General features: G+C 46.2%; 1 pseudogene; it reads right to left on the minus strand.

Moving 5' to 3' along the window:
- Positions 1-1,263: 1,263 nt before the first annotated feature.
- Hax1-ps5 (HCLS1 associated protein X-1, pseudogene 5) lies at positions 1,264-2,207 on the minus strand (annotated as a pseudogene).
- Between the last annotated feature and the right edge of the window lie 17,673 nt (positions 2,208-19,880).

Consider the following 19,880-nt stretch of genomic DNA (forward strand, 5'->3'; position numbering starts at 1 on the left):
CATCAGGGGTTTTTGTTCCAGATCTGACTTGCATCACTGCCCTTTCTCAGGGCGTCAGAGGGATATCTCAAGCCAGCTGTGCCTGCTTCGGATGGAACCAACCTCACACACCTTTACACTTGCAAACATTGCCTGTGTTTGTTTGTCACTTTCGTGACATTTGTGCCCCTGTGACGGCATTCCAGTTGTGGTTTATGAGAGGAAGGGCTCATTTGCCTCACAGTTTCAGAGTTCCAGGGTGGCATCGAGGATGAGAGAGGAGGGATCTCAGTGACCAGGAGGCAGAGAGAAAGATTGCTTGAGATAGCTTTCTTCTTCCTGCTTTATCCAACTGGGTCCCAATGTATGGTGATGGTCCTCCACATATCCAGGTATGTCTTATCCTTTTAATCCTCAGTGGAGATGCTGCGTGCACGCGCACGCACACACACGCGCGCGCGCATCATTAATTTCCTATATACCTGTCAGCCTCATTAAATTGACAGTCTAGATTAAGCGCCTCAGTACCTATAATTCACATTATACTGGTAAATTGTCATGTGTTGTCTGAACTCACTGACACATTGGCTCTGGAAGTGGCCCCATCCCCATTTAGACCCAAGCCTGCTCGTCTTGAGGCTCCTTGTCTAGGATGGACGCACCACCTAACTGTGAGAGGGAGGAAAGAGAATAGCAAAACAGCTCAAGAGTAAAACCACTATGCCCCTGAGAAGAGCAGGAAGTAAACCATTTCCAGTGAAGGTTTTCAATATTAATCTCAAACTACAATGGGAAAAAGAAGCTAGAAAATTCAGCCTTAGGAAGCTCACCCACAGAGAAAAAGCTTAATGGGACGATAGCTGGCTGTTCTAACTTCCCCAATGGGTCTCTGCTGGATCTGTGGGAGCCCAATTTGATGCCATCTCTACCTGATGTTTTTTCACTCGGAGGCTTCACCCTGCTCTCCCCAAGATCCTCCATATTGGGAACTCCAGCTGACTGTACAGACAGGATTTCCCTAGATGGTTTTTGAGGGGTGTTTTGAGCGCCCGATTTGACAATATGTATTTCCCCCTCTCTCTGTCTCTCCTCTGCATCCTTCTTTTCCACGTGTGTAAACGCACCATAAATAAAGGCTTTATTGGTCACTTTGGATGAATGACAGACTGGATAAGCTCGGTTAATTGTTTCACACACTTGAGACACTTGGGAGGACAGAAAAAGCTAAGCTAATGACAATGGGCAACAGGAAGGGGGTGGGGAGAACCAGAAGGCTCCTAAAGGTTAACAGAGATACTGAGACCAAAACCAATGTCTCAGAAGCAAATTCAGGATGGAAAAGGGACCTCCAGAGTTGGAGATGTCGTAGAGTCTAGATCACTTCTGGACCTATCATGTGCTTCTTGATGGGTCACTGTGGTCTCTCTCTGACTGTCGCTGTCCACCACAGTGCAGCACTCTGCCACTGTCCCATCTGACTTAGTGATCTTGGTCACAGAGATGCTCTTGAAATAGGATTTGGATTAAAGAAGTGGGCCAAAGCCTTCCTGGGAAACCTGGGAGTCAAAATCATTGTCCTCTTGTGCTTTAGAAGAGGGAGTCATAGGCCATATATCATACAACCTACAAAAAGGTCCCTGGGACCCCTAGTCTGAAGCTGGTTTGGGGGACTCAAGCCTTGAATGATTCTCCAAGACCCCCTCAAAGATCCTGGGTTGGTGACAATCTGGGTACTTAAGTACTGAGTCCCCCAGTGTCTACCCCTCCCACAGTCTCTCACCAGTGTTACTGACTCAGAACCTGGAAGTTCAGAAGAGTGGAAAGGCAAGGTCCAGGTCTCCATCTTGCTGAAGATGCTATTGAAATCTTATACTAGATCATCACAGCAAAAGTGGTTGTGAAATTGCATCCCTACTCCTGGGCTGAAGCTTAAACAGAATTTCTATGGAGTAGCAAAACAGCTCAAGAGTAAAAACACTATATCCTTTCAAGTGTATAGTCACCTTAATGCCATGCACTTGCCTTCCTACCATTTTTTTTTCTTCTTCCTCTTCCTCCTCCTCCTCCTTCTCTTCTTTGTCGTCGTCATCATCATCGTCATTGTCGTCATCGTCGTCGTCGTCGTCGTCATCATCATCATCTTGTGTCATTCCTCCAAAACAGGGATCTCTGTGGTTCCAAGATCCAGGAAAGCTGAAAAAGCCCCAGAAAAGGTCAAAGAAGGTCATCCCCATAGGAACACCAGAAATTTTGAACTTGTGCAGCCCATGGGCACCACGGGACTGCCAGCTTGCACTACCTTGTCAGATAGCACCAGAGCGCATGCGTGTGCACTATTTTTCTTTACTTTCCTTGCTACATGCCTCATACGTGAGCACTCATTCCAAACAAAAAGCATCACTGGTGTAGATCATCTTTTGGGCCCTATAGAGCAATGCCCACTGTGATCTTCAGTCATTATTGAAGACAGAGACCGAGATGGTACAGCATGGACTTCCACCAGAGTCCTCTGTAATGCACTGACACAGATGTCACTACCAATAAGTAACAATATGGATGCCAATGTAAATGCCTGCTATACCTGGCCTCGTGCTTCAGATCACTGTCCAGATGTAGGTGGTAAACATGCTACTATGTAAAGCTACTTTCTACCTATGTGCACAGGTGCATCGAAACATAGATGAACGACTCGGTCCCAGGTCACCTCCAAGATAACAAATTGGATATATGTAAGTTTTTTATTGAAAACTCACTGTTGGGTAGAAATGCTGATATTAACAAGAATTCTAACTTTTCCACATACTCCTCAGGGTGATCTCGGATCAGATAAGCCAGTGTTTACAGGGAGTCTTTAATGGTGGGGTGTCTAAAATCTCCAGGGTGCCCTCCTTTGATGAGCTCTGTGTAAACTATGGTTGGGGTTGGAGGCAGGAGTTCTTCAGGACATAAGCAGTGTTCTACATTCTGGTATCTGTGGGATTCAGGGGGTTCCCTTTGTGCCTATGGGATGTGGGTAAGCTGAGGGGCCTGATCTGCCCTTCTGTCTGCCTGGTGTGGTGGATAAACCTGTTCCTGTTTCTTAGGCAGCCCTGGTGTTGAGAACTGGTGTAAGCCTCTTGCCAGACATAGCTGAGAGGCCTCTCAGCCCCAGGTTTACATCCATGACCTGCCACTAGCAGAAACAGCCTCCCAATCTGGCCTCTTTCCATGTGTTAAAAAGAAAAAAGAGCATAAGGCACACTGCAAAATATACCTCTGTGGCTGCTGGAGAAGCGTGGAGAAATGTATGAAGAAAATCCTGTATCTCTGGCTGCACTGGTTTGGTCACGGAGTGATGCCGGCAGTGGTCCAGTCAGGAGGCCCTGGAGTGTCGTTCTTCTAATCTCAAAGGGATGGAGCTGCATAGCTCTTGCAACAGCCCCACGGTTGCCCATAGCTGTACCTTTCTGGCCTTGAGACTGATCAGGATGCTTTCTCTTCTCTGGTGACATTGTATGAGGTTTGAAGACTGTTGTTTCTATTTGATAAGGATATGCTTGTCTTTGCTGCTGGTCAAAGAAGCAGAGTTGGTGTCTCTGTTCCCCCTGATTCTCACTCCCCAACTGGAAGCTGAAGAGGCCGCTAACACCCATAGTTCCTAAGTTTTACTTTGGGTGCAGCTAAGTTGCTTGATGCTCCTTATTTGTAAGGTGGGGCTGCTGTTGTCACTGTCTTTCTCACTAATTTGTGTCTGAGGGGAAAATGGACGCTTCAGAAGTCAACAGCTCTTATTCTTAATTTACTTCCTGTTTTTAATCTAAGGAACATCACATTGACCTTTCCTGATGTATATGCAAAAATATATAATGGAAAAATAGTACACAAACATATGATAGTATATAGCAATATGTAAATATATAAGCACAATAAGATGTAAACATATAGTATATAAATATATAACAATTAAAACTATACCATGTATTAATATATAATAATTAAAACTATATTTATTTAATTATTTTGTGTCTATATATATAATATATATATATATATATATATATAAAAGCTAGGCCAAAAAGAAGGTGTTAGACTCTTCTGGAAATGGAGCTCAAAATGGTTGTGAGCTGCCATGTGGGTACAGAACCTGAACCCAGGCCCTCTGGAAGAGTAGTCAATACTCGTAACTGCTGAGCCATCTCTCCAGCCTCCTCCCTTCCTACTTTCTTCAGTGGAAGTATGTAGATGATTTCCTTCTCTTAAATTCTTTCTCTCAGACTTCTGCCACAGCACTGGAAGGCTACAGTCTTGTTCTCCATGGCCGTGGGAAGAGAGATGTCACTGCCAGTGAGTAATGGTAGACTGGGAGACTCTTCAAGAGCATACTCCAGTTACATCTCTCCATCCTGAGGCTTTCTGAGCAAAGATGGAGCCCCCTGGAGTCAGCCTCCCTGTGTGCCTTATGAGATCACATAGGGTAAGGTTTTCTCCACTTTGTGAGTAAGAAGAGGGATGCTCTTTCCACTCAGCAACAACAGCAAAGGCTAAAGACCAATTGTGTAGATTCTCCTAGGCTCACGCAGTGGATTTCTATTCTGAGCACCTCTGCTGGGACTCACTTCGTCCACCTTTATAATGAAACCTGGGGAGATGTACCAGGGTTTTCTGTCTGCGGACATTCCCCAGAAGATGTTTCAGAAACGATGAACAGGAGAGCTGTTTCATGTGCCCCTTTTCTCCCTGCCATCAGATTCTTAGAACTGGACAACCATATTCTCCTAGAGACCTGGATGAAAGGGAGACTGAAGGGGGAGACAGATAGATAGATAGATAGATAGATAGATAGATAGATAGATAGATAGATAGATAGATAGATAGATATAGAAATATAGAGAGACAGAAACACACATTGAGAGAGAGACAGAGACAGACATTGAGAGAGAGACAGAGACAGACATACAGACACAGAGACAAACAGACAGATCTTTGGACCATTAGAGGAAATCACAGCCGAGTTTGATTAGTACCATTTGGGGAAGAACAGTGAGTGGGGATGATGGATGTTCTTTTAATAAGCTGACATTAAGGTTCCAGAAAAACGTCCGTAGCCTTATTTCTCGTATTTTTAAGTTTATATTTTTAGCTCAGTCTGCATGCTAATCTCCTAACTTTATACGAACACAAAGCTTCACTTGGCTTCTGCTCACGCTGGGAGCTTTGCTGGCTGTAGGTTCGGAATATCTTCAATTATGAAAAACATTTATTGAGGTTACACTCAAATGATTCTTGGAAAGCTCCAAGGTTAAGAGCCGGGAGGAGGGAGCAGGCTGAGCCTCACAGAGGGACTGGGGATTCCAGGGCTCTGGGAAACTCTGGAGTGCAGGAATTCTGGGCTTCTGTGGGCATTGCAGCATCCTATTCAGATCCATTATCTGTTTATTCATGCATGGGCTCATCCAGTAAACTGTTTTGAATGCCTCTTGTGGGCCTCTTGAAGCAGAAAAGCTCTACTTTTCCAGATACAGGGGATTAAGGAAAATGATGTGGGCAGCTATGCTATTTTTACTGAAAGTCAGGGGAAATACACATAAACTGACTAAATCGTGTGTGTGTGTGTGTGTGTGTGTGTGTGTGTGTGTGTGTGTGCGCGCATGCACGCGCACGCTTGCATACTTGTGCACATATGTGTACACGTGCTCATGTCCAAGCACATACCTGGTATAGAAGATTCACAGAGAATGTCACTGTGCTGGCTAAACTTTAGACTCATCTGACTGGACTGGAACCACTTAGCAGACACACCTCAGTGTGTCGTGTGTGTGACATGAATGTTCTTGAACGTGACAGGGCTCTAGGCTGACTAAAAGGGGAAAGGGTCTAACCCAGCAAAGCTCTGAAATTTATCTCCCTGTTTCCAGACTGGAGAGGCATCGTGACAGGCTGCCTCATACCCAGAGTCACTTCTGCCCTCATGCCTTCTCCCCATGATGGATGATCCCTTCTGACAGAACAGCCCCCTCCTGCCTTAAGTTTTTCTTTTTATCAGTTATTCTACCACAGTAACACAGAGAGAAAATATAGTGGGAGTTCTGGAGGGTGAAAACCATGTAACCCAGCATTTCTTCAATTCCAGTTTGTACACGAACCTGGTCTGGGATGCTGGTTTTGTTATTTATCATTTGTTTGTGTGTAGGTACATGCATAGAAGTCAACTTCCAGGAGTTAGTTCTCTCTTACCATGCTCAGGAACTGAACTCGGGTAGCCAGGCTTGGCAGCAAGTGCCTTTGCCTGCTGAGCTCTCTTCAGCCCAGGCAGCAGCTCTAACCAGTTCATGACAACCAGTGGATGACAACTTGATGATGTTCTAGAACTCTAAGAAACAAGGGAACAGAGACCATGTTTTCAAACTCTTAGAAAACACGTATGACCAAGTATGAGTATATACATTCAAAAATGAAACCCACACATGGCAACCTTGATTAAAGTGAGGGATGGGCATTTGCTGAGGAGGGCTTTTCCTCCCTTTGGACTCACAGAGGCTCAAGGAAACACCAGACCACCTCCACCTTCGACCCAGAGCTGTGCAGTCTAAGACTGAGCACAGCTGTGTTCATTGCTTCCAATGTGGCCAGGATGATTGAGGAGTGGGATTCTTCATGTAAGTGAAAGGCTGAAGTGGCATCAGATATGTTTTTCTGCAACTTTAGGGTAGGGGTTGGAGAAATGGCCCAATGAGTAAAGACAGTTGGGTACAAAACCTCTCCAGGAAAGCAGAAATCATCTCTCTCCATATATTTTTTCCTTCCACTGCTGAACCCTTCATGTAAGAATCATGCTTAGTACAGAGAAGACACTCAATAAATGTTTGTTCTGCGAATGGAGATTTTGAGGCAGCCATTTGATGTCATGGATTCTTTTCTGTCATAACCATGGTTTTCACAAGCCCCTCTGTGCAGATAAATTATCTATTCTCTTAGAATAAATCTTAACATCATCGCTTAAAAGGGCGTGGGCCATTTTATTGCTGCTAAACACTGCCAAGTTAGTCTCGGAAAGACTGAACTAATTTGCAGTGTTCTCAGCATTGTCGTTCTGCGCAGAAAGTGGTTCTCCTGGTGCCAGCTTTGAAAGGCACGCAGAGAGAACAGCCATGGTTTAGGCGAGTTATTTAGCCTGCAGAGACTCAAACTATTTGAACTGTAAAACAGAGATAACTGCGTGAGGTGGGGAATGAACTGAGTAAAGGCCAAAATATTTGCATGATAAACAAGGTTTATAGACACGATTTTAGTTCAAAAGGACTGAAATGGGAGAGGTAGAGAACGCTCAGCGGCCAAGTGTTTGCCAAGCAAGTGTAAAGGCCCGAGTTCAAAAGCCAGAACTCACAGAAAAAGCCAGGCACAACGATGTGCACTCATAATCATAGAACAGGAGAGGAAGGGACAGGAGGGCTCATTGGTCAAGCAATTTAGGTGAATTGGCAAGTCCTGGGTTTAGTCAGAGAGAACGTCTCAAAAAATAAGGTGGAGAGCAACTGAGGAAGACACCAGCTGTTACTCTCTGTGTACCACACAGATGCACACACATGTGCACACACAAACATGTGCACTCAGTAAATAAAAACAGAAAGAATGGAAATCGAAGGTCTTCCCTACAGTAGTCGGGATGTGAGTGGTGGGTGGTCTCTGCAGATACACTGCTAATGCAAGATGGCGACTTTGGAGGGGTGGGCATAGAAGAAACCTGAGTCATGTAATGGGCTCCTGCCAGGGATGCTTAACTGCTAAAGTCTGATGTGGTTTTCTCTCTTATTTTTCTGCACTCAATTCTCATGCTATGAAGCTATGATTTACTCGTGCTATGATTTACTTTTAAATAGTTATGGGAGCTAATATCTCATGTGTGTCTAAGAACTTAATCCCAGGAATGTTTTATTACAAACTGAGCTGTGTTTCCTAGCAAACAAAAAAAGAGTTCTGAATAAAAATTCTCTTCGGTGATGATTTGACAGGTTGTCAGGAGTGGGGTGGGGCAGGGTGGCTCTAACTTGCCTGAAGGAGCAGGAGGGAAGCTCCACGTGTGAATATTATTTGGGGGGCTCACCAGAGCATATGTGACCCTAAGTGACCGTAAACTGATGCCTCTGAAACAGTGAGCTCATACAGGCATTCTGCTTTAAAAGAAGAGCTTCAGCCTAATTCTCTACTGTGGTGAGTAGACATGACACAGGGCTGGGAGGTGGAGAACCAGATCTAGCTCTAGCTTCTGCTCGTCTATGCTGAACCTCAAATTCCTTTCTATGAAATAAGGAGATTGGAACCAATTATCTCTAAGCATTTTTGCTCTCAGTACCAAGGCGTTTTAGGATCAGGGAGAAGTGATGAGGGCTGTACTCTCTCCTTTCCAGACCGCTTTGTAATGGTACTTAGCATTCGGTCCTGAGCTTGAGAAACAAATCTAGAATCGGCTTGATTTGTGACCATGGGGGCTTCCTGTTCTGTCTGTTGCCAGGTTCTGGATCATCGCTCTCATCTCCAGGAATATAGCTGCCTTATGGGTGGAGGACAAGGTCCTGGTGACAGGAGGAACAGTGACTGTTGTCACTGCATTCTCAGCATCTAGTTCCCCTACACTGCTGGATGGTGAGTCATGCTTGGTGGCCCTGGTGCCTGGCAGTGGGCCCCGCCCAACTTCTTGAGTGTGTCAACACCAGGATGGGGTAAATCATGAGAGGTCCATTTTTAGCTAAGAGTGAAAAATGAAGTCACCAGTATAGCAACAGAAGATGCCAGCTGGGGACACAGATGGGAGGCGACAATGTGTAGAAGGGCGGGGCGGTCATCCTGCTGAGCCAATCCCCAGGAGGCTCTGGGCTGCTGGAGTTGAAGTAATTCTGGCATCATATTGGGAGTGGGACCCCCAAAGCGGTCTTATGGGAGGAACCACAACATGCCTGTCCTTTTCCAAACCACAGACCCCAGCAGAGGCTCTAAGCATCTGCGTGCTCCTGGGAAATCAGAAGGGGGATGCTGGGTTCTCAAATGCCTGGGCTTTGCGGTCTTCTGCCCTACTTTATTTTAGGAGCAGAGCAAGCAGAGAGGGGAGGATTTACCACCTGTCTGCAAGGCCTCCTCTCTCTTCTCCCACTCTGGGCTGGACCAACATGTCTCTGAGGCCTTTACATTTTCCACCATCCTGTAGTTCCTTGCTAGTTTCAAAAATAACACATTCTGGGGGAACAGAGCATGTGAGAAAATTGCTGATATTTTAAAGATGAAGTAGCACCATTTCAGTAAAAAAAAGGGGGGGAGATCGCACCTCCATTCCATGGCTTTTATCTGGCTGTTGATCCTGACACCATCTTTTACCTCACACCTGTTTCCTCATCTGTGAAGTGAGTGAGGTAATGTTGCCTAACTCAGGGGCTCTGGGAGGATTAGCTGGATTGTGAGGGTCAGGGTTTACTCAGCACTGCTGGCCAATAAACCCAGTGCAGCTAGGAGGAAACAGAAGCTGGTGGGACCCAGCTCTCTTATGGAGACAGTTGAAGCTAGGTGGCTACCCATTCACTCTACCTCTGCTTTCCTGGCGGTACTGGAAGTGTTCCCTTAGGTACCTCAGGACGGGCTCTGGGGTAGATCTCAAAGGTAGGAATCCCCCTTGGGGGTCGGTGGGTTCTAGCTACTTCCTTCTCTGATTTGGTGTGTGGCCACGTGTGCACATGTGCGTGCGTGCATGGCAGGGGGGCAGCAGGCAACAGCCTTAGGTGGTTCCTCAGGACATCGTCCACTTTTTTTTTTTTTTAATGCAGGTTCTCTTAGTGGCTGGAAGCTTACAAAGCAGGACAGGGTGGGTGGCTGGCCTGTAAGTTCCCATGGATCTGTCTGCCTCTACCTCTTGAGCACTGGAATTGCAAATGTGTCGCATCATGCTCAGCTTTTTAAAATGTCAGTTCTGAGGTCCTTGCACTTGACAGGCAGGCACTTCACCAACTGAGCCATCTCCCCAACTCGAAACTGTCCTTTTTCTTCTTCTGACCTTGCATGTGTGCTACAGCAGGAAGGACAACTTCAGAAAGCTCACCAGTACCCAGAGAGGGAAGCACAGCTTGATCACTCATTCATTCATTCGTCTGTCTGTCCATCCGTCCATCTGTCCATCCGTCCATCTGTCCATCCATCCATTCAGAAGAGACCTTGGGCCTGTCTGTGCTTGTCTGTGCACTCAGGACTCCATTGAACCTGGGCTTTGCCCTCTGTTATATGGACTAGGCTGGGGACAACCTTCAGTCAGCCCCCCACCCCCCACTTCTTTCTGTCTTACCCGTCCTGCTCCGTAGCTCAGTACACAGTTGATTCTTACTTGAAGATGAGCTCTAGACCCACAGACCTTCCTCACATTGGTTGAAACTCCAAGAATAGATGATATTTTAAAGCTCAGACTATACACAGGAGGGAGTCTCATCTCTGCAGGAAGAGATGTCGAGGAACACATGTTTGAGGAATCGGGGTACAGGAAGCATGGCACGGGTTATGGTGTTCCCCGATAGGTGGGGGTGTTGGGTAGATGGCAGGGAGGTCCACTTTAGGCTACTGGCGGGATGTGCTTCACTGATGAAGGGATGCTCCAAGCACATTGTCAGGTTTCAAGTAAGGTATTAAGCAGGGTGTCATGGCTGTTGTCAGGGCCAGGGAGTTCTCAGAAATTAGCACTTGAGTCCTGGCAATCAAGCTGGCATCTGATCGGACTGAGGCAACTTATATTCCTAAAGGCTGGAAAAGGGAGGGACTCTGTTTCCCAGTCAAGAGGGGGCCCAACTGCAGGTGTGGCTCTGGCTGCCACAAGGGGAATGCCTGGCAGAGCCTGGGTACTGGGGCTGGCTCTGATGTTCCCAGGAAAAGCTAACCACACAGTGGTCATCTCTTTAGGATTGTTGCAGGTCAGCTATGGAGAAGACGGCCCATTTGGGGACAAACACACAGACTTAATTCCCTTCAAGGATGTTTCACGGATGACAGATGTCTGTGTCTTTGAGTTATTGGTCCTGACCACAACACTATGCATTGAATACAATGTCACATTCCCTCTCCATATTATAGATGAGGTAGCTGTTGGCCAAGATCCAGGGAAATTATCTATAGCCTGGTTGTTGCTATGGTTCCCTGGGGCCCTTTTCTCTTTTATTTGAGAATGAGTACTCTCAAACAAAACTTGTTTGGATTTTTATGTGCATGCGTATGTGAGTGTGGGTATATGTGTGCACTTGGATACAGGTGCCTGCAGAAGCCAGAGAGAGTGTTATATTGTCTAAAGCTGGAGTTTTGGGCGGTTAAGTGCTTCTCCATATCAATGCTCGGAACCAAACTCCAGTCCTCTAGGAGAGCAGCGAGCACTCCTAACTGATGAGCCACCTTTCCTGTCCCTGGTTTGTATCTTGGGCCCATGTCACCTGTAGGGGTGTTGGGAGGTAATGAGGCTTTAGGAGGTGGGGCCCAGTGGAAGGGAATTAGGTTATTGGGGCATGTCAGGACCTCAGCTCCACCCCTTTCCTGGTTACCACGATGTGAGCAGTAGCCTTTAAAGCATGTTCCCGCCATGATATTCTTTATGCCTCTCCTGCATGCTCAAAGGACCAAAGCAAGGCAGGCAGGACGGAGACATCTGGAGACATGATCTGACATAACCTTCTTTCCTTTCAAACTGATTTTCCTGGGTGTTGTGTTACAGTGATGACTAAAGATAGATTTGGAGCCAAAATCCTGTCTGTGTCCCTATCAGTTTGTGCAATCTTGGGAAAGTTGTTTAATTTCTTCAATTTTCATTCTCTCTCAAGTTACTTGGAATATCTTTTGATTATTATTGTATGTGGTATATATGTGTGTGCACACATGATTTTGAGTACACTTGTGTGTATGTATATGTGTGTGCATATATGTGTATGTATATATGTGAATGTGTGTATATTTATATATATATGTGTGTGTGTATTTGTGTGTATATGTGTGTATGTATTTATATATGTATATGTGTGTATGTATGTGTATATATGTATGAGTATATTTGTATATTGCATACATGTGTGTATATGTATATATACATGTGTGTGTATGTATGTGTATACATGTGTGTATATGTATATGTATGTGTGTGTAGCTGTGCATGTGTATATGTATTTGTGTATCATGTGCAGGTATTTATATGTGTGTATGTGTATATGTGTGTATATACATGTGTTTATGTGTGTACGTATGTGTGTGTGGCTGTGTATGTGTGTGAATCATGTGCATGTGTTTATATGTGTGTGTATGTGTGTATATATGTGTGTTTGTGTGTGTATGCACGTGTATATGTATACATATGTGTGTATGTGTGTATGTGTGTAGGGCAGACAGCAGCGTTGAGTGTCTTGTTCTGTCACACCCACTTTATTCTTTGAGACAGTGTCTCTCACTGAGCCTGAACTTCCCTTTTCTGCACAGACCAGCTGAACAGACAACTTCCAGTGCTGCCTGTCTCTGGCTCCCTCACTGGGGTCATAGCTGCATGAGTCCTGGCTTTTACATGTGTGCTGGAGCTCCTACTTGGATCTTTATGCTTGTATGACAAGTGTTACATTTGCTATGTCATCTTTTCAACCCCCCTTGATTACTAAGCTGCCAGCACTGGATTTAGTACTGGAAAGACATTTCATTCCTTCTTTTTGCTTCCCTTCTGTCAAAGATACTTGGAAATAATTTGTGATTAGTGTGGCTGTTCAAAGCACCTCCTCTACTACACATCAGACTTCGTGAGGGCAGGTATTACACTGGCAACCAACCTCTGCAATGGTACTACAGAGCCACAGTACTTCAAGGGTTTGGTTTCCCTTTAAATCAGTAGAAAATGAATAAGTAATAATGACTTTATATTAAGTCCCACCTAGACCGAATTTGTCTCTATACCAACATAAATATATATATATATATATATATATCGAGTGTGGAAAGGGAACTAGACGAGAGCGTGTCGTGCCCGCAGAAGTTGTAATGTAGCCTTGAGTCTGTGTCTTAGGACACGTGTGTCTGTCCCCATTTGGTCACTTATAACTTCTCATATGAGTTAGACATTCAACCAATGAGTGTCCAATGAGGAGAAGGCTGGAGGTGGGAGGAGACATTCCCAACAAGTGCTGAGACTCTCCTTGGGGCTGGAGAGTAAATTCACCTGTTTGGGAAGATTTTAAAAAGAAGTCCACAGAAAGCCAGGAGCCAGCCTTTCCCCACCCTTCAGCCTGGGTTTTTTACCATCCATCCTTGCTCTAAGACATGCAACCCAGCCACTGAAGCTTGGAAAGCTCTGCCCAGCCCTCCTCATGCTAGGAATGCTGGCACAGACCCCACAGTCTCCATTCCAGAACACTTCAGTACGTTCAGGAATGGGTACTGCATCCCTGGCTTACGTTACACAAAGCTGAGAACACCCTCACCCACCCACCGTCCTGACACCAACTGTTAACGCTGTTGCAGAGGACCTGAGTTCTGTTTCCACCACCTATGTTGGGGGGCTCACACTGCCTGTACCTGCAGCTGTAGGGAGCCAATGCCCTCTTCTGGCCTCCATGAGAACCTGCACTCAAGCTTTCATATGTGGACATTTAGGGGACAGTTATCCAAACCAGAGCAGCCATCAAGGTTACGTCCCTGGCTTTTATTAACTGGGGAAGAGGAAAAAGATCCCGAGGTAAGTAGCCAAGGTAATGAGTGGGGTGGAGGCTGTTCACTGAAAAGGACCAGGAGGAGAAAAGCTAAAGGGACAAGTGATGCCTGCTATCGAGTGTCCGAGGGGCCACAAATTAGAAGAATAGAGAGATGACCCAGTGGAAAAAGAGCTTGCTCAGAGAACATGAGGACATGAGTTCAAATTCTCAAAGACCACACAGAGCTGGATGCTATAAGAACATGCATGTAATGCCATTGATGGGATGGAAGACAGAGACCAAGGATCCTCTGCAGAAGCGTGGGGACCAGCAAGCCTAGCACTTGCAGCAGCAAAAAGCAATGAGTGAGGGGTTGGGGATTTAGCTCAGTGGTAGAACGCTTGCCTAGCAAGCACAAGGCCCTGGGTTCGGTCCCCAGCTCCGAAAAAAAAAAAAAAGAAAAAAAAAGCAATGAGTGAGGTTGTTCCCCAACTTCTGTTATCGTGCTGTGATATGCACTTGGTAGGTTGCATTTCTGCAGACAAGCAGGTCACACACATACACACACATATACACATGCATACGCATATTAAAAGGAAAATCTCTCCCAAGAGGAGCAGTTCTCAAGGAGCAGGTTTTAGTATAGCATGACTGCCCTCCCATGACTTAAAACAATCTACAAATGCAATTCCCTACAAGGGACTGTAGACTCCCCATTCCCAGGGACCAGCAGGCAGGGCCCCAGTGGCCACTGTGTGGGGATATAGTGATTTAAAACTTCAAAGTGATTTCCTATTCCATAGCGGTCAGATTTGAGGCATAGATTCTTGCCTATTTGGACATGAAGCACAGATCCTGTTCCTTTTCATTGTCTTGGACCTTGACTCATCTCCAAAGCCAGCTCTTATTGATTGTTACTGGCTGAAGGGAACACTGTGTGGAGAAGGTTTTCAAAGCTATGTAATGTGATAGATTGGCAATGTCTGCCAAGGACCAGGGAAAGGAATAGCAGGGACTCACTTTGCCTTCTTTGTATGTGCAGCAAGTAGACCATAAGAGTGTTGTTTGCTTGCTTTAAATCTAGTTTTTCTTTGCAGTAAACAAACCCTTTCCACCATGACAAAGTTCTGAGAGGGATGGGTGTCTCTAAGGACAAAGGGATATAGGGACATGGAGTGAAGAAGAAGAAAGCTAAGGAGCGAAACAATTGCTAGCACACCATGGAAAGCAGAATCTTTCCTAGCAGTGTGGGATTCAGAGTCCAGGGAAAATGGCTTCATGGGCCTCATCTCTGGAAGAAAGTGGGACAGGTGAACACCACCCTTCTTTCTTAGGCCTCGAGGTTAGCCAATGTGGGCATGGAAGTGGGGTGTATTCAGGAAGAGAGGAGACAGAAGCAGGCACCCCAAGTGTCTCAGTTCCTGTGTAGTATCGGTGTTTGAAAGGTCTCAGGTGTCCCTGCAGATGAACAAGACCTCTCACTTTGGTGGCCACTGTGGGATGTCAGGTGACCAGATGAGGGACAGAGCTGGCCCTCAGAGTTTCTAGAAGGACACAGAGATGTAAGACAGCGTCCAGTCAGACGGGGATGGCTGCCAAGCCCCTTATTAGGTCCTAGTGTGTGTCATAGAAGATGGAAAGGGGCAGAGGTGGGAGCCAGCAGGAGGCCGCTGGAGTTCAGCAGAAGGTGGCAGAGATGCCGAGCACTGGCCAGGAGCCTCTCCAGCGAGCTGTGAAAATGTGTAAGCTCCTCTTGCCTGAAGACACTGTGGAATGGGGGAGGGATGGGAGAGCCTCTGCGAGGTCCCACCAGGAGCCTGAACTTTAACTGTGGTCAGGATTGGGTTGCCCTTTCAAAATCTGAACTCAACCATATTAACATCTCTGCTGTCTCCCTTGCACTGCAATTATGTGTCAATCACAGGAACACGACATGGACAGTGTAGCCAAAACCAGAAGGGTCTGGACAACCTCCCAAGATCAGAAGGCTACAAAGTAGATGTTTGTGAAGGCAGAAGCAACACTAATACTAACTAGTACTATCAATTGGATGCTCGCCCACTGCTGCCAGGGCTGCAGCCAGGACCCCAGCAGGCAACATGCAGATCTTGTTAGATGTCTAGTCTATAGAGCAGGGCACATGGCTTGGATGACTTACACAGTGCTTGCTACTCAACAGGAGGACTTGGCTTACCCGCTAATCATTCTTCACATTTTAAAGACATAATTTATTATTTGCGTGCGTGCGTGCGTGCGTGCGTGTGTGCGTGTGTGCGTGTGTGTGTGTGTGTGTGTGTGTGTGTGTGTGTCCCTACATAGGCCAGAAGGTGTGTGTGTGTGTGTGTGTGTGTGTGTGTGTGTGTGTGTGTGTCCCTACATAGGCCAGAAGAGGATATGAGATCCCCTGGAATTACAAGAGGTTACAGGTCATCTGATTTGCGTATTGGAGCCAGACTCCTGTCCTCTTGGAGAGCAGCATATGCTCTTAACTGCTGGGCCACCTCTCTAGCCTTAAACTTGGTTGGTTTTTGAGGATGGGATTTCTCAGTCATATCCTAGGAGTTGTTCGTCAGGACCACATCTATGTTATTTTTTAAATCTGAAAAATATTTTGATACATGATCTTTCACCAGACTGGAACTTGCTGATTCCATTAGGCTGGCTGGTCAGAGGGTCCCAAGGATCCACTTTCCAGTGGTGGAATCTCAAGTTCTTGCTACCATGCCCTTTAAATGTGGGTTCTGAGGCCCGAAATCAGGTCCTCACACTTGTAAGGCTAACATTTTGCCACCTGAGCCATCTCTGCAGCCATGATCTCAACTTTTAAATTGTGAATAAATCATAGAGGTAGTGTTGAGTGTGGGCCAGAGGGAGTGGGGGGGGGTCATGGCATGCCCTGTGCCTGAACATAATCAGTGTTCAGGAATTTCCCCAGATTTGGAGCAAGGGATGCCCTTAAGGAGCAAGGTATTTGGAACACCTCTCTGACTGGTTCTGTGAGACTGTTGGCTTTTGGAGCTAGGGACATCTATGGCTTCAGAGCAGTGTCCTGTGTGACAAGGCATGAAGGAATCTGTTGTGATTTATAGTGGTTGGCTAGAAAACATCAATGACTAAAAGCCCTTACTCATTAGCACATCAATAGAGCCTATGTTCTTGTCCCACCTAAGTGTTCCAGAGCTGATTGTCAGTGTGAGAAGAACAGACTCTCCTACAACACTAGGGGAGGGAGTTTATTATTTCTGGCCTCTGTGGGACCCGGATGAATGGCCCCTGGAAGGGCCTCTCATAGTCATCTCCTTAGAATCTCACAGAACTTTGTGATGACTGAGACTTTTTAGGGACCCAGCCCCAGAGAAAGTAGCCTCTACCATGGCCAGGCGAAAAGAGCCTTCCTATTCCTAAACGATCCTGTTGTGAATGAGCAACTTGGCTGTCTGGCTCACAACCTTCGTCCTTCTAAGCCCTGATTGGTAGGAATGCCTGCCAAGGCTAAGGGTCCATCTCTAGAGCAGTGCCACCCTGCTCCTCCTGCAGGCTGTTTTGGCATCTCTCTCTTTTCTCTTTCCTATCTTCCACATATTAGTTTAATTTTTACTGAGGCCCTCCTTGCCCAGCATCTTACAGTCTACTGGAGACCATAGATGCCTTCGTTGTACTCAATCGTGTCCCACCCAAATTGAAGCTGAAGTCCAACTGTAGTTCCTCAGAACGAGACCTTGTGTGGAGAGAGGGTTGTCAGAGCCGTAACTAGTTAGCATGAGGTCATGAAGATGAGTCCTGATCCAACTTGACTGAGGGTCTCATCAAATGTGTTTAACGAAGGCAGATACTAGGAGGGAATGCCATGAAACAGAAATGACCAGACCCAAGCCAAGTGGAACTGGATTCTTCTTCACAGTCCTCACGAGGGAAGACTTCTAACCTCCAGTCCATTAAGCAATCCATTGCTGCTGGTTAGGCCACTGGATTGAGTGCTCTGTCCCAGAAGCCCCCGATAAGCAATAGAGATGTGTAGATGAAGCCCAAGGAGCAAAGGCGAGGCCAGGGCCCCTGGGGAATCTGTTGGCAAAGAAACATTTGATCTTTCAAATCCACAAACACATTAGAGGATAGATAACCCACCAAACTCCCCATGGCTCCTGCACAGGAGCACCCAACAATAAAAGTGGGAGGGACCCCTAAAACAAGAGCCGCGAGGCTTCTGCTATGGGGACGTGCAGCTTAGCTTTTCAACTTGACACATGCTAGAGTCGTCTGGGAAGAAGGAGCCTCACACGAGGGGTCACCTCCGTCAGATTGACCTGTAAGTAAGTCTGTGGACATTGTCTTGACTGGTGACTGATGTGGGAGGGCCCAGACCACTGAGAGTGGTGCCATCCCCTAGGCATGTATGTGGTCCTAAGATGTATAAAACCCAAGCTGAGTAAGTCTTGGGAAGCAAGCCAATAAGCCATATTCCTCCATGGCTCTCTGCTTCAGTTCCTACCTTGAGTTCCTGCCCTGACTTACCTCAGGGTGGACAACTGTAAGCTGAAGTACATTCTTGCCTCCTCAAGTTGCTTTTTGTCCACATTTTACCACAGCAACAGAAGCAAACTAAGGCGGAGAACAAATGAGGAACACTGTAGCATCATAGCCTGCAGTGGCATCAGAAGGCAGAAAGCCCCAGGTCTTCCAGAACCTGGGAAGTGAGCAATGGTCTCCTGATGCCCATGGTACGTGCAGGAGCGAGTGGCTGAGTTTCTCACAAGCATCCTAGGCTCCCATGTCTGGAAGGATGCAGGTATTCTGCTGTAAGTCAAGCTTCGCCTGTGAGTGTGTCTGTGTGCAAGGTCTCCCCAGTAGGGCTGCTCTTCAAAGCAGTAGCTACTAGAAGACAGTGCTGAGTCATAGTGAGGAGTTCAGTTTCCAAGTTGGACAGTTCGGTGAATGGAATACCACAGTTTGAATGTGTTTCACGGCTCACACATCCCCCAGGTCAAGTTCACACGATGGATACTGGATCACCAAATTCACACCAGTGGTACTTGGAGGTGGGCCATTGGAGAGGTGGTTAGGGTTAGATGAGGGTCTTTAAGATGACTCAGTTGATACAAACCTGACAACCTGAGTTTGATTCCCCGGGCCCCACATAGTGGAGAGATTCAATTCTTGCAAGTTATCCTCTGACCTCCACACGTATGCCATGACACGAGCCCACACAACTGACTGACTGACTAAATAAAATCTGAGGCCCCTAAGATGGTGTCAGTGAGGTCTTAAGAGAGACCTACACTGGTAAGTTTGTTCTCTTGCACCATGAGATGCCCTCTCCACAATGTTCTGATACCACAAAAAGACTCTCACTGGAGGCTAACATATTAGACTTCCCAGCCTTCAGCAACAAGACGTAAATAAACCTCTATTCTTTATGTTGCCCTGTGTCAGGTTCTTCTCTAGGGAAGTTGGTGGGCAAGCTCTGCAAAGAGTTCTTGATGGATAAAGAACTCCATCAAGTGTGTGTACATAGACCAACTGTGGCCCATCAAAGAATGAGGTTTCTGCTTTCAGAAAACCATTTTCTAATTCTTAGAAACCATCAAGTACAAAATGCAGAACTTAGATAATTAAAATAAACATAAGGCTCGCAGTTTAATGCTGAGTCAAATAAGCCAGACACAAGAGCACACTGCATGAATCCTCTGGTCTGAGGTTCAAGGTCAAGCCAACCCCCATACAGTGAAGACAGATGTGGGCTCCTCTAGGGGAAGGGTGACTAGAAAGTGCCTTGGAGCAAGTTCCTGGGGAGATGATGCTCTATTCTGGGATATGATTTTTACAGGAATGTTCATCTGTCAGAGCTGGACAGAGAAAGTTTGTAACCCTGGTATGCAGAGAACACTGGAACCCCAGCCTCAAATCCCACCACTAGAAGGCAGTCTGTAGGCATTTTTTATTTTTGTGTTGCCTTATTTTTTCTGGGCATTTTGCTGCAAACACACACACATGCACACACATGCACACACACACACACACACACACACACACACACACACACACACACCATGTCACATCCTTTTTTCTTTCCAAATTGATATGACCCAAATATTCCTTTTTATTATTGTTTTTACCAGTGTCATTTTTATAATACTTTTTAAAAGTGTGTGTGTGTTTTGTGTGTGTGTGCCTGTGTGTGCGTTCACACGCACGTGTACATGCATGGGGAAGCTGGAGGACAACCTCAGGTGTCATCCCCAGGAACACTAC

This window comes from Rattus norvegicus, chromosome 8 (assembly GCF_021556685.1).
Source record: "Rattus norvegicus strain SHRSP/BbbUtx chromosome 8, alternate assembly SHRSP_T2T, whole genome shotgun sequence".
In the NCBI taxonomy this organism is placed as follows: domain Eukaryota; kingdom Metazoa; phylum Chordata; class Mammalia; order Rodentia; family Muridae; genus Rattus; species Rattus norvegicus.